Source organism: Mustela putorius, unplaced genomic scaffold, assembly GCF_011764305.1.
Source record: "Mustela putorius furo isolate JIRA1106 unplaced genomic scaffold, ASM1176430v1.1 tig00003838_pilon_pilon_pilon, whole genome shotgun sequence".
Taxonomy (NCBI): domain Eukaryota; kingdom Metazoa; phylum Chordata; class Mammalia; order Carnivora; family Mustelidae; genus Mustela; species Mustela putorius.
The window spans coordinates 93,249-109,304 of NW_025421991.1; the positions used below are offsets into that span (position 1 = coordinate 93,249).

At 37.3% G+C, this 16,056-nt stretch overlaps 1 pseudogene; it reads right to left on the bottom strand.

The window, feature by feature from the left end:
* Window positions 1-4,071: 4,071 nt before the first annotated feature.
* LOC101681714 lies at window positions 4,072-4,717 on the bottom strand (annotated as a pseudogene).
* Between the last annotated feature and the right edge of the window lie 11,339 nt (window positions 4,718-16,056).

A 16,056-nucleotide genomic window follows, 5' to 3' on the forward strand; every position in this document is an offset into this window, starting at 1 on the left:
GAAAAGAGAGAGTTTGACTTCTTCATTACCAATTTGGATACCTTTTATTTCTCTTTGTTGTCTGATTGCTGCTGTTAGGACTTCTAATACTATGTTGAACAAGAGTGGTGAGAGTGGGCATCCTTGTCGTGTTCCTGATCTCAACGGGAAGGCTGCAAGCTTTTTCCCATTGAGGATGATATTTGCTGTGGGTCTTTCATAGATAGATTTTATGAAGTTCAGGAATGTTCCCTCTATCCCTATACTTTGAAGCGTTTTAATCTGGAATGGATGCTGGATTTTGTCAAAAGCTTTTTCTGCATCAATTGAGAGGACCATGTGGTTCTTCTCTCTTCTCATATTAATTTTTTCTATCACATTGATTGATTTCTGAAAGTTGAACCATCCTTGTTACCCAGGGATGAATCCCACCTAGTCATGGTGGATAATCTTTTTAATGTGCTGTTGGATCCTGTTTGCTAGGATATTGTTGAGATTCTTAGCATCCATATTCATCAGTGATATCAGGAATCCATCAGAATCCTAGAGGAGAACATAGGCAGTAATCTCTTAGATATCAGCCACAGCAATTTCTTTCAAGATATGTTTCCAAAGGCAAAGGAAACAAAAGCGAAAATAAACTTTTGGGACTTCATCAAAATCAAAAGCTTCTGCACAGCAAAGGAAACAGTCAAAAAACAAACAAACAAACAAACAAAGAAAAAAAAAAACCAAAGAGGCAACCCAAAGAATGGCAGAAGATATTTGCAAATGACAGTGCAGACAAAAGGATGATATCCAGGATCTATAATGAACTCCTCAAACTCCACAGACACAAAACAGACAATCATATCAAAAAATGGGCAGAAGATATGAACAGACACTTTTCCAATGAATATATACAAATGGCTATCAGACATATGAAAAAATGTTCATCATCACTAGCCATCAGGGACATTCAAATTAAAACCACATTGAGATATCACCTTACACCAGTAAGAATGGCCAAAATTAACAAGAGAGGACACAACATGTGTTGGAGAGGATGTGGAGAATGGGGAACTCTCTTCCAATGTTGGTGGGAATGTAAGTTGGTGCAGCCATTTTGGAGAACAGTGTGGAGATTCCTCAAGAAATTAAAAATAGAACTTCCCTATGATCCTGCCATTGCACTCCTGGGTATTTACCCAAAAGATACAGATGTAGTGAAAAGAAGGGCCATCTGTATGCCAATGTTTATAGCAGCAATGGCCATGGTCGCCGAACTGTGGAAAGAACCAAGATGCCCTTCAACGGATGAATGGATAAAGAAGATGTGGTCCATATACACTATGGAGTATTATGCCTCCATGAGAAAGGATGAATACCCAACTTTTGTGGCAACATGGACGGGACAGGAAGAAATTATGCTGAGTGAAAAAAGTCAAACAGAGAGAGCCAATTATCATATGGTTTCACTTATCATGGAGCATAACAAATAGCATGGAGGACAAGGGGAGTTAGAGATGAGAAGGGAGTTGGGGGAAATTGGAAGGGGAGGTGAACCATGAGAGACTATGGACTCTGAAAAACAGTCTGAGGCATTTGAAGTGGTGGGGGATGGTAGGAGGTTGGGGTACCAGGTGGTGGGTATTAGAGAGGGCACAGATTGCACAGAGCACTGGTTGTGGTGAAAAAATAATGAATACTGTTATGCTGAAAATAAATAAAATATAAATTTAAAAAAAAAGAAACATCACAAGTCCCTGGTGACTAAAATTGTTAAAACGACAGGGATATCTTGAAATGAATTAATATTTAATCTTTAAAAGAAAAAGTTTTATCCAAAAAAGATACAGCTTCCATTGACTTGATATAGACTCTCTTATGGGCAGAAATCTGGACTTAATTTCTGTAAGTTCTCTTACTCTCAAGTATAATTTTTTTTTCAAACGTCAGAGACAAAATCTCAGACTACAAGTATAATATTGAATGAGGCATGCTCAATCAATGGTTTAGTATTAAAAGGCAGGCTTATACATATATTTCTATCTTGGTAACTTCAACTCTAGCTGAGATGATATCTACTGATATGACAAGAAAAATTGTTATTGAGGAAATACAGAATCTAATAGCCCATTTGTGTAGCAGAAATCACTGATAGATGTGAACTCAATGACTTAGGAGCCATTTTCAAGTTTAAGACACAATTTCTTTCTTTTTCTTTTTTTTTTCATCCAGTAATAATCCATAACTTGATTAGTGTTAGAAATAGTACAAATTTCAAAACAAGATGCAGGCTTCATAGAAAGAGTCTGGAAGTTTTCCTCCTGCTTCAATTTTTTGAAATAGCCTCAGGAGAATTGGTGTTATTTCTTCTTTGAAAATTTGGTAGAATTCCCCAGGGAATCCGTCAGGTCCTGGGCTCTTGTTTTTTGGGAGGTTTTTGGTCACCGCTTCAATCTCGTTACTAGATATTGGTCTATTCAGGTTGTCGATTTCTTCCTGTCTCAATTTTGGGAGTTTATAGTTTTCCAGGTATGCATCCATTTCATCTAGGTTTCTAAGCTTATTGGCATATAACTGTTGATAATAACTTCTGATGATTGTTTCTACTTCCTTGGTATTAATTGTGATCTCTCCCTTTTCATTCATAATTTTATGAATTTGGGATTTCTCTCTTTTCTTTTGGATTAGTGTGGCCAATGGTTTATCGATCTTATTGATTCTTTCAAAAAACCAGCTTCTAGTTTATTGATACATTCTACTATACCTCTGCTTTCTACCTCATTGATCTCAGCTCTAATCTTGAGGATTTCCCTTCTTATGTGTGGAGTTGGTTTGATTTGTTGTTGATTCTCCAGTTCTTTAAGGTGTAGAGACAGCTTGTGTATTCTTGATTTTTCAATTTTTTTGAGGGAGGCTAGTAATCTCTTCGATATCAGCCACAGCAACTTCTTTCAAGATATGTCTCCAAAGGCAAAGGAAACAAAAGTGAAAATAAACATTTGGGACTTCATCAAAATCAAAAGCTTCTGCACAGCAAAGGAAACAGTCAAGAAAACAAAGAGGCAACCCATGGAATGGGAGAAGATATTTGCAAATGACAGTACAGACAAAAGGTTTATATCCAGGATCTATAATGAACTCCTCAAACTCAACACACACAAAACAGACAATCATATCAAAAAATAGGCAGAAGATATGGACAGACACTTCTCCAACGAATACATACAAATGGCTATCAGACACATGAAGAAATGTTCATCATCATTAGCCATCAGGGACATTCAAATTAAAACCACATTGAGATATCACCTTACACCAGTTAGAATGGCCAAAATTAACAAAACAGGAAAGAACATGTGTTGGAGAGGATGTGGAGAAAGGGGAACCCTCTTCCACTGTTGGTGGGAATGCAAGTTGGTGCAGCCATTTTGGAGAACAGTGTAGAGATTCCTGAAGAAATTAAAAATAGAACTTCCCTATGACCCTGCCATTGCACTCCTGGGTATTTACCCCAAAGATACAGATGTAGTGAAAAGAAGGGCCATCTGTACCCCAATGTTTATAGCAGCAATGGCCACGATTGCCAAACTATGGAAAGAACCAAGATGCCCTTCAATGGAAGAATGGATAAGGAAGATGTGGTCCATATACAATATGGAGTATTATGCCTCCATGAGAAAGGATGAATACCCAACTTTTGTAGCAACATGGATGGGACTGGAAGAGATTGTGCTGAGTGAAATCAGTCAAGCAGAGAGAGTCAATTATCATATGGTTTCTCTTATTTGTGAAGCATAACAAATATCATCGAGGACAAGGGGTGTTAGAGAAAAGGGAGTTGGGGTAAATTGGAAAGGGAGATGAATCATGAGAGACTGGACTCTTAAAAACAATATGAGCTGTTTGATGTGGCGGGGGAGGTGGGAGGTTGGGGTACCAGGTGGTGGGTATTATAGAGGGCTCGGATTGCATGGAGTACTGGGTGTGGTGAAAAAAATAATGAATACTGTTTTTGTGAAAATAAATTAATTAATTAAAACAAAATTAAAAAAAAGATGTCGTTATTTTTTTGAAACACTAGAAAAGTTCCTACTTTTCAGATGGTTACATTGTTAATTCCATAAAAGCATTTACAATATCATTACTCTTGTTCTTCAGGAATCAAGGTGCCTTCGCTCATGACACATTTACTTGTGACACGACTAATTCTATGTCCTTAACCTCTGCACCTGTTTCATCAACTTCTTTCTCTTCATTCTCCTCTTGTACAGTTGGAGTTATGTGTTTTCTTGAATGTTTGAGACATCTTCACTTTGAAATTTAAATTTCTCAGCAGTAGCTAGTTGTGCTTGCTGAGATAGATCTTCAGTCTTGGTTTTTCCCCAAGAATATGCAGGTGCCTGAAGCTGGGTTATTGTAGACATTAGTTTTGTGATGATAAAGAGGATATTCTTAGATTTCCAGATAATGACTCTAGTAACCCCTATAACCTGTTGATGATCCAGTTTATACAGAGCTTCCATGCTTTCTTTTCAGTCGAGCTCTGTTTTGCCTTACTGACTGGTTCTTCATAAATTTCAGCTGCTGCTGATAGCTGAGCTCGTTGTGAGGTTGCTTATGTAGAATCCTTTTCTTCAAGTTCTGGTGCATATTCATCACTGTTGGATTCTGTTCCAGATCCTGTCTTAGCCTAGGGCTGTGGCAACTCCTGCTTTGTAGCAAGAACAGTTTCTGAGGCTTCACCTAGCATTTTGTGCAGGGAACACTGAACCAAGATGGAGACAGAAAGAGCAATATACCTTTTCATTCAATGAATGGACAAAACAACAAGCATGTGCAAAATAGAGCACTCAAGATCAGCAGAATATCCCTTAATGGGATTCAACTGAAAAGTTTTAAAGTTCATAATATATAGATAATAGTTTTCTGATATAAAGCATAGTGTTTATTATAAAGCTGAGTAATTTACATCCCGCAAATAAACTTATAGGAAATGACCACTTATATGGTAAACTAACAAATTTTAGCATAATAATTACAATTAAGAAGAATAAATTAAACATGGTTATGTATTTTTTAAATTGCCAAGAGAAATACTTTAAAAATTTACATTGTGTTTTTAACCAGATTCTTTATATAAACATTTGTACATTTCCCAATGGGTGTTATAACTTATGACAGTATATAGTATTTTCTTAATGCCACTTCTGAAAATTCTCAGATCTCAGGAGAACATCTTTTTAAGAGGCAAATATTTATTCAAATGTATTATTCTGTATTTTCATTGTTACTGTATAAGAAAGCCACTGATTTCTGTACATTGACTTTGTATCCTGCTTACACTGCTGGTGGGAATGCAAGTTAGTGCAGCCTCTTTTGAGAACAGTGTGGAGATTCCTCAATAAATTAAAAATAGAGCTTCTCTATGACCCTGCCATTGCACTACTGAGTATTTACCCCAAAGATACAGATGTAGTGAAAAGAAGGGCCATCTGTACCCCAATGTTTATAGCAACAATGACCAAGGTCGTCAAACTGTGGAAAGAACCAAGGTGCCCTTCAACAGATGAATGGATAAGGAAGATGTGGTCCATATACCATATGGAGTATTATGCCTCCATCAGAAAGGATAAATACCCAACTTTTGTGGCAACATGTACGGGGCTGGAAGAGATTATGCTGAGTGAAAAAAGTCAAGCAGAGAGAGTCAGTTATCATATGGTTTCACTTATTTGTGGAACATAACATATAGCATGGAGGATATGGGAGATGGAGAGGAGAAGGGAGTTGAGCGAAATTAGAAGGGGAGGTGAACCATGAGAGACTATGGACTCTGAAAAACAATCTGAGAGTTTTGAAGAAGCAAGGCGTGGGAGGTTGGGGGAACCAGGTGGTGGATATTAGAAAGGGCACAGATTGCATGGAGCACTGGGTGTGGTGCAAAAACAATGAATACTGTTACGCTGAAAAAAAAATAAATAATTTTTATAAAAAGAAAAGAAAAAGAAAAAAAAGAAAGAAAGAAAAAAATTAAAATCCAGAATACATCAGCTTTCTTTACACCTTAAAAAACTACAGAATCAACAACAAATTAAGCCAACTCCACACACAAGAAGGGAAATAATCAGGATTAGAGCAGAGATCAATGAGAGAGAAACTAGAGATGCAGTAGAACACATCAATGAAACTAGAAGCTGCTTTTTTTTGACAGAATCAATAAGATCAATAAACCATTGGCTAAACTAATCCAAAGGAAGACAGAAGATCCAAATTAATTAAATTATGAATGAAAAGAGAGAGAGATCATGACTAACACCAAGGAAATAGAAACAATCATCATAAATTAGGATCAACAGGTATATGCCCATAACTTGAACAACATAGATGAAATGGATGCATTCCTGGAAAACTATAAACTTTCAAAACTCAATCAGGGAGAAATTAACAATCTGAATAGACCAATATCTAGTAATGAGATTCAATCAGTGATCAAAAACCTCCCAAAAAACAAGAACCCAGGGCCTGATGGATTCCCAGTGGAATTCTCCCAAACATTCAAAGAAGAAATAATACCTCTTCTCCTGAAGCCGTTTCTAAAAATTGAAGCTGAAGGAAAACTTCCAGACTCTTTTTGAGAAACCAGCATTACCCTGATCCCCAAACCAGGCAAAGACGCCACCAAAAAGGAGATTTTCAGACCAATATCAGTGATGAATATAGATACTAAGATTCTCAACAAGATCCTAGCAAATAGGATCGAACATTACATTGAAAAGATTATCCACCATGACCAGGTGGGATTTATCCATGGGATCCAGGGGTAGGTCAACATTTGCAAATCAATCAATGTGATAGAACAGATCAATAACAGAAGAGAGAAAAACTACATGGTCCTCTCAATTGATGCAGAAAAATAATTTGACAAGACACATCATCCATTCCTGATTAAAATGATTAAAATTACAGGGATAGAGAAAATATTCCTCAACTTCATAAAATCTATCTATGAAAATCCCACAGCGAATATTATCCTCAATAGGGAAAACCTGACAGCTTTCCCTTTGATATCAGGAACACAACAAGGATGCCCATTCTCAACTCTCTTGTTCAAAATATTACTAGAAGTCCTAGAAACAGCAATCAGACAACAATAACAACAACAACAAAAATCAAATGTATTCAAATTTGTAAAGAAGTCAAGCTCTCTCTCTTTACAGATGACATAATACTTTATATAGAAAACCCAAAGTAATCTAGTCCCAAACTATTAGAACTCATATAGCAATTCAGTAATGTGGCAGGATACAAAATCAATGTACAGAAATCAGTTGCTTTTTATACACTAACAATGAAAATACAGAAGTGAAAATTAGAGAACCAATTCCATTTACTAGAGCACCAAGAACCATAAGATACCTGGGTATAAGCCTAACCAAAGAGGTAAAGTACCTGTACTCAGGGAACTACAAAACACTCATGAAAGAAATTGAAGAAGACACAAAAAGATGGGAGATCATTCCATGCCAAAGTATCAGAAGAATAAACATTGTTAAAATGTCTATACTGCCTAGATAAATCTATACTTTCAATGTCATTCTGATCAAAACTCCACTTGTATTTTTCAAAGAGCTGGAGCAAAGAATCCTAAAATTTTTATGGAACCAGAAGAGACCCTGAATTGCTAAGAAAAGGCTGAAAAAGAAAAACAAAAGTGGAGGTATTACATTGCTTCATTTTAAGCTTTACTACAAAGCTGTGATCACCAAGACAGCATGGTATTGTCACAAAAACAGACACATAGACTAGTGGAATAGAGTATAAAGCCTGGATATGGACCCTCAAATTTATGGTCAACTAATCTTTGACAAAGCAGGGAAAAAAATACAGTGGGGAGAAAAACAAAACAAAGCAAAACAAAAGTCTCTTCAGTAAAGTTGCTGGGAAAAAATGGATAGCTATGTGTAGAAGAATGAAACTCGACATTCTCTTGCACCATACACAAGGATAAGCTCAAATTGGATAAAAGACCTCAACATGAGACAGAAATCCAACAGAATCCTAGAGGAGAGTATAGGCAATAACCTTTGCGATATTGACCACAGCAACTTCTTTCAAGATATGTCTCCAAAGACAAAGGAAACAAAAGTGAAAATGAACATTCAGGACTTAATCAAGATCAAAAGCTTCTGCAGGAAACAGTCAACAAAACAAAGAGGCAACCCACGTAATAGGAGAAGATAATTTGCCAATGACACTACAGACAAAGTCTGATATCCAAGATATATAAAGAAATCCTCAAATTCAATACCCACAAAACAGATAATCACATCTCAAAATGGGCAGAAGACATGAACAGACACTTCTCTGAAGAAGACATACAAATGGCTAACAGGCACATGAAAAAATGTTCATAATTACTAGTCATCAGGTAGGTTCAAATCAAAACCACATTGAGAAACCACCTTACACCAGTTAGAATGGTCCAAATTAGCAAGACTGTAAACTACAAGTGTAGGAGAGGATTGGGAGAAAGGGGAACCTTCTTACACTGTTGGTGGGAATGCAAGTTTGTGCAGCCACTTTGGAAAACAGTGTGAAGATTCCTTAAGAAATTCATAATAGAGGGCGCCTGGGTGGCTCAGTGGGTTAAGCCGCTGCCTTCGGCTCAGGTCATGATCTCAGGGTCCTGGGATCGAGGCCCGCATCGGGCTCTCTGCTCAGCAAGGAGCCTGCTTCCTCCTCTCTCTCTGCCTGCCTCTCTGCCTGCTTGTGATCTCTCTCTGTCAAATAAATAAATAAAATCTTTAAAAAAAAAAAAAAGAAATTCATAATAGAGCTACTTTATGAACCTGCAATTGCACTATTGGGTGTTTACCCCCAAAGAAACAGATGTAGTGAAAATAATGGTTATCTATATCCCAATGTTCATAGCAACATTGGCCACAGTAGCCAAACTGTGTAAAGAACCAAGATGCACTTCAATAAAAGAATGGATAAAGATATGGTCCATATATACTATGGAGTATTATTCCTCCATCAGAAAGGATGAATACCCAACTTTTGTATCAACATGGACAAGACTGGAAGAGATTACACTGAGTGAAAAAAGTGAGGCAAAGAAAGTCAATTATCAAATGGTTCTACTTATTTGCGGAGCATAAGGAATAACATGGCGGACATGGGTAGATGGAGAGGAGAAATGAGTCCGGGGAAATTGGAGGGGGAGACGAACCATGAGAGACTGGACTCTGAGACACAAAATGAGGGTTTTGGAGGGGAGGGCAGTGGGAGGTTGTGTCAGCCGGGTGTTGGGTGTTATGGAGGACATGTATTGCATGGGGCAATGGGTGTGGTGCATAAACAATGAATTCTGGAACACTAAAAAGAAATAAAACAAAAAAATACATATAAAAATTCTATTAGCTAATGTATAGTACATCATAAGTTTGAGATGTAATATACAGTATTTTGTCAGTTGCATTTAACTCCCAGGGCTCATTGCATCATGTGCCCTCCTTAATGCCCATCACTCAAGTACCCCATCCACCTACCTACCTTCACTCCAGCAACCTTCAATTTATTTCCTTTAGGAAAGAATCTGTCAAGGTTTTTCTCCCACTCAGCTTGCTATTCAGTTTTCCTTCCCTTGCCCTATGATCCTCTATACTATTTCTTTCCTTTTTTTTTTTAAAGATTTTATTCATTCATCAGAGAGAGAGAGGGAGAGAGAGCAAGCACAGGCAGACATAAAGGCAGGCAGAGGCAGAGGGAGAAGCAAGCTCCCTGCTGAGCATGGAGCCCGATGTGGGACTCAATCCCAGGATGCAGGGATCATGACCTGAACTGAAGGCAGCCGCTTAACCAACTGAGCCACCCAGGCGTCCCCTCTGTACTATTTCTTATATTCTACATGAGTGAAACCATATGGTAATTGTCTTTTTCTTGTTGATTTAACTCAGCATCATGCCATCAATTTCCATCCATGTCGATGTAAATGTTATGTATTCATCCTTTCTGATGGAGGAGTAATATTTCATTGTTTTTGTTGTAAGCCACATCTTCTTTATCCATTCATCTGTCGATTGGCATCTTGACTCCTTCCACATTTTTATTATGGTGGATATTGCTGTTATGAACATTGGGGAGATGGTGCCCTTATGAGTCACTACAATTGTATCTTTTTTTTTAAGATTTTATTTACTTGAAAGAGATCAGAAGTAGGCAGAGAGACAGGCAGAGAGAGAGAGGAGGAAGCAGGCTCCCCACTGAGCAGAGAGCCTGATGTGGGGCTCTATCCCAGGACCCTGAGATCATGACCTGAACCGAAGGCAGAGGCTTAACCCACTGAGCCACCCAGGTGTCCCACTACATTTGTATCTTTGGGGTAAATACTTATAGTGTGATTCCTGAGTTGTAGGGTATCTATTTTTTAAACTTCCTTAGGAAACCCCATACTATTTTCCAGAGTGGTTGCACCAGCTTGCATTCCCACCAAAAGTGAAAGCGGGTTCCCCTTTCTCCACATCCTTGCCAACATTGGCTGTTTCCTGTCTTGTTAATTTCAGCCATTCTGACTGGTATAATGGTATCTCATTGTGATTTTGATTTGTATTTCCTTGATCCTGAGGGATGTGGAGCATTTTTTCATGTGTGTATTGGTGATTTGTATGTCTTCTTTGGAGAAAGATCAGTTCTTGTCTTCTCCACATTTCTTGGCTAGACTATTTTTTGGGGGAGGGGGTGTTGAGTTTGATAAGTTCTTTATAGATCTTCAGTACCAGCCCTTTATCTGATATGTTATTTAAAAATATATTCTCCTATTCCATAGGTTGCCTTTTAGTGTTGTGATTATTTCCTTTGCTTCAAGCTTTTGTCTTGATGAAGTCCTAACAGTTCATTTTTGCCTTTGTTTCCCTTGTCTTTGAAGATGGGTTTTGAAAGAAGTTGCTGAAGCCAAGGTGAAGAGGTTACTGCCTGTGTTTTCCTCCAGTATTTTGATGAATTCCTGTCTCACATTGAGGTCTTTCATCCATTTTGAGTTTATCTGTGCATATGGTGTAAGAAAATTGTTCAGTTTCACTCTTGTACATGTGACTGTTCAATTTTCCCAGGACCAGTTATTGAAGAGACTGTCTTTTTGCATTGAATATTCTTACTCAATTTTTCAGAGATTAGTTGACCATAGAGTTGAGGGTACATTTCTGGGTTTTCTATCCTGTTCCATTGATCTATGTGCCTGTTTTTATGTCAGCATCATACTGTCTTGATGAGTACAGCTCTGTAATATAGCTTGATTTCTTACATTGTGAAGCCACCAGCTTTGGTTTTCTTTTTCAGTGTTCCTATGGCTATTCAGGATCTTTTATTATTACAAATTATTTGTTCTAGTTCTGTGAAAAATGTCAATGGAACTTTCATATGGATTGCTTTGGATGTGTAGATTATCCTGGGTAGCATTGACATTTTAACAATATTTGTTCTTTAATCTGTGAGCATGGGATCTTTTTCCATTTCTTTGTCTCTTCCTCAATATCTTTAATGATGTTTTTATAGTTTTCAGAGAACAGATCATTTACTTCTTTGCTTAGGTTTAATCCCAGGTATCTTCTGGTTTTTGTTACAATTGTAAATTGGATCAAATCCTTAGTTTCTCTTTCTTCTGTCTCATTGTTAGTGTACAGAAATACAACTGATTTCTGTGCATCGATTTTATATCTGACCATATTCCTGAATTGCTGTGTGAGTGCAAGCTTTGAGGTGGAGTCTTCTGAGTTTTCCACATAAAGTATCATATCATCTACAAAGAGTGAGGATTTGACTTGTTCTTTGCCAATTTGAATTCTTTTTATATATTTTTGTTGTCTGATTTCTGAAGCTAGAAATTCTAACACTATGTTGAATAGCAGTGTTGAGAGTGGGCATCCCTGTTGTGTTCCCTGATCTTAGGGGAAAAAATCTCAGCTTATCCCCATTGAGCATGATATTAGCTGTGTGTTTTCTATAGATGACTTTTATAATATTGAGATGTGTACTCGCTACTATTATACTGTGGAGAGTTTTAATCAAGAAAGGATGTTGTAGCCGCTCTCCCAGAAGATCAACAAGAAATCCAACCAAGACCAAGTTAACCTACCAAGGAGTGCAGTTTCAATACCAAGGAGAGAAGCAGAATTCCAGAGGAGGAGAAAGCAAAGCACAGAACTCATGGCTTTCTCCCTGTGATTCTTTAGTTTTACAGATAATTTAATTTCTTTTCTTTTTAATTTTTTTTCTCATCTTCTGCTAATTTTTTTTAACTTTTACCCTTTTTAAACGTTTTTTACTAGTTTATCTAATATATATATATTTTTCTTTTTTATACTTTTCTTTATTTGTTTTCTTTTTTTAATTCTTTTCTTTCTTTCCTTTTTTCTTTCTTTCTTTCTTTCTGAACCTCATTTTATCCCGTTATCCCCCCTCGACTTGGGATCTCTTCTGATTTGGTTAAAGCATATTTTCCTGGGGTTGTTGTCACCTTTTTAGTATTTAACTTGCTCCTTCATATACTCTTATCTGGACAAAATGACAAGGCAGAAAAATTCACCACAAAAAAAAGAACAAGAGGCAGTACCAAAGGCTAGGGACCTAATCAATACAGACATTGGTAATATGTCAGATCTAGAGTTCAGAATGACAATTCTCAAGGTTCTAGCCGGGCTCGAAAAAGGCATGGAGGATATTAGAGAAACCCTTTCAGGAGATATAAAAGCCCTTTCTGGAGAAATAATAGAACTAAAATCTAACCAAGTTGAAATAAAAAAAGCTATCAATAATAAATGAGTCAGGGGTGCCTGAGTGGCTCAGTGGGTTAAAGCCTCTGCCTTTGGCTCCGGTCATGATCCCAGGTTCCTGGGATTGAGCCCCACATTGGGCTCTCTGCTCAGCAGGGAGCCTGCTTCCCCCTTCTCTCTCTCTGACTGCCTCTCTGCCTACATGTGAACTCTGTCAAATAAATAAATAAAATCTTTAAAAAATAATAATAATAAATGAGGCAGAAGAAAGAAGTAGTGATACAGAAGACCAAATGACAGAGAATAAAGAAGCTGAGCAAAAGAGGGACAAAGAGCTACTGGACCACGAGGGGAGAATTCAAGAGAAAAGTGACACCATAAGATGAAACAACATTAGAATGATTGGGATTCCAGAAGAAGAAGAAAGAGAGAGGGAAGCAGAAGGTATACTGGAGAGAATTATTGGGGAGAATTTCCCCAATATGACAAAGGGAACAAGCATCAAAATTCAGGAGGTTCAGACAACGCCCTTCAAAGTCAATAAGAATAGGCCCACACCCCATCACCTAATAGTAAAATTTACAAGTCTTAGTGACAAACAGAAAATCCTGAAAGCAGCCTGGGAAAAGAAGTCTGTAACATACAATGGTAAAAATATTACATTGGCAGCAGACTTATCCACAGAGACCTGGCAGGCCAGAAATAACTGAATGATATATTCAGAGCACAGAATGAGAAAAACATGCAGCCAAGAATACTATATCCAGCTAGGCTATCATTGAAAATAGAAGGAGAGATTGAAAGCTCCAGGACAAACAAAAACTGAAAGAATTTGAAAACACCAAACAAGCTCTACAGGAAATATAGAAAGGGGTTCTCTAAGCAAAGAGAGAGTCTACAAGTGGTAGATCAAAAAGGAACAGAGACAATATACAATAACAGTCACCTTACAGGCAATGCAATGGCACTAAATTCATATCTCTCAATAGTTACCCTGAATGTGAATGGCCTAAATGCCCCAAACAAAAGACACAGCATATCAGAATGGATAAAAAAATAAAACCCATCTATATGTTACCTAAAAGAAATACATTTTAAGCCCGAAGACACCTCCACATTTAAAGTGAGGGGGTGGAAAAGAAGTTACCATGCTAATGGACTTCAGAAGAAAGCAGGAGTGGCAATCCTTATATCAGATCAATTAGATTTTAAGCCAAGGATTATAATAAGAGATGAGGAAGGACACTATATCATGCTCAAAGGGTCTGTCTAACAAGAAGATCTAACAATTTTAAATTCCTATGCCCTCAACATGGGAGCAGCCAACTATATAAACCAATTAATAACAAAATTAAAGAAACACATCAACAATAATACAATAATAGTAGGTGACTTTAACACTCCACTCACTGAAATGGACAGATCATCCAAGGAAAAGATCCACAAGAAAATAAAGGCCTTAAACAAAACAGCGGACCAGAGGGACATCACAGATATATTCAGAACATTTCATCCCAAAGCAACAGAATACACATTCTTCTCTAGTGCACATGGAATATTCTCCAGAATAGATCACATCCTCGGTCCTAAATCAGGACTCAACCGGTATCAAAAGTTTGGGATCATTCCCTGCATATTTTCAGACCAAAATGCTCTGAAACTAGTACTCAACCACAAGAGGAAGTTTGGAAAGAACCCAAATACATGGAGACTAAACAGCATCCTTCTAAAGAATGAATGGTCAACCAGGAAATTAAAGAAGAATTGAAAAAAATCATGGAAACAAATGATAATGAAAATACAACGGTTCAAAATCTGTGGGACACAACATAGGCAGTCCTGAGAGGAAAATATATAGCGGTACAAGCCTTTCTCAAGAAAGAAGAAAGGTCTCAGGTACACAACCTAACCCTACACCTAAAGGAGCTGGGGAAAGAACAAGAAAGAAACCCTAAGCCCAGCAGGAGAAGAGAAATCATAAAGATCAGAGCAGAAATCAATGAAATAGAAACCAAAAAGACAATAGAGCAAATCAACAAAACTAGGAGCTGGTTCCTTGAAAGAATCAATAAAATTGCTAAACCCCGGGCCGGACTTATCAAGAAGAAAAGAGTAAGAACCCAAATAAATAAAATCATGAATGAAAGAGGAGAGATCACAACTAACACCAAAGAAATACAAACTATTATAAGAACATACCATGAGCAACTCTACACCAACAAATTTGACAATCTGGAAGAAATGGATGCATTCCTAGAAACATATAAACTACCACAACTGAACCAGGAAGAAATAGAAAGCCTGAACAGACCCATAACCAGTAAGGAGATTGAAACAGTCATTAAAAATCTCCAAACAAACAAAAGCCTAGAGCCAGATGGCTTTCCGGGGAATTCTATCAAACATTTAAAGAAGAACTAATTCCAATTCTCCTGAAACTGTTCCAAAAAATAGAAATGGAAGGAAAACTTCCAAACTCATTTTACTTGGCCAGCATCACCCTGATTCCAAAACCAGAAAAGGATCCAATAAAAAAAGAAAGCCATAGACCAATATCCTTGATGAACATAGATGCGAAAATTCTCACCAAAATACTAGCCAATAGGATTCAACAGTATATTAAAAAGATTATTCACCACGACCAAGTGGGTTTTATTCCAGGGCTGCAAGGTTGGTTCAACATCCACAAATCAATCAATGTGATACAACACATCAATAAAAGGAAGAACAAGAACCGTAGGATACTCTCAATAGATGCAGAAAAAGCATTTGACAAAGTACGGCATCCCTTTCTGATCAAAACTCTATAAAGTGTAGTGATAGAGGGCATATACCTTAATATTATCAAAGCCATTTATGAAAAACCCACCCTAAATATCATTCTCAATGGAGAAAAACTGAAAGCTTTTCTGCTAAGGTCAGGAACACGGCAGGGATGTCCATTATCACCACTGCTATTCAACATAGTACTAGAAGTCCTAGCCTCAGCAGTCAGACAACAAAAGGAAATTAAAGGCATCCAAATCGGCAAAGAAGAAGTGAAATTATCACTCTTCGCAGATTATATGATACTATATGTGGAAAACCCAAAAGACTCCACTCCAAAACTGCTAGAACTTGTACAGGAATTTAGGTAAGTGTCAAGATATCTAATGAATGCACAGAAATCAGTTGCATTTCTCTACACCAACAAGAAGACAGAAGAAAGAAAAATTAAGGAGTCAATCCCATTTACAATTGCACCCAAAACTATAAGATACTTAGGAATAAACCTAACCAAAGAGGCACAGAATCTATACTCAGAAAACTATAAAGTACT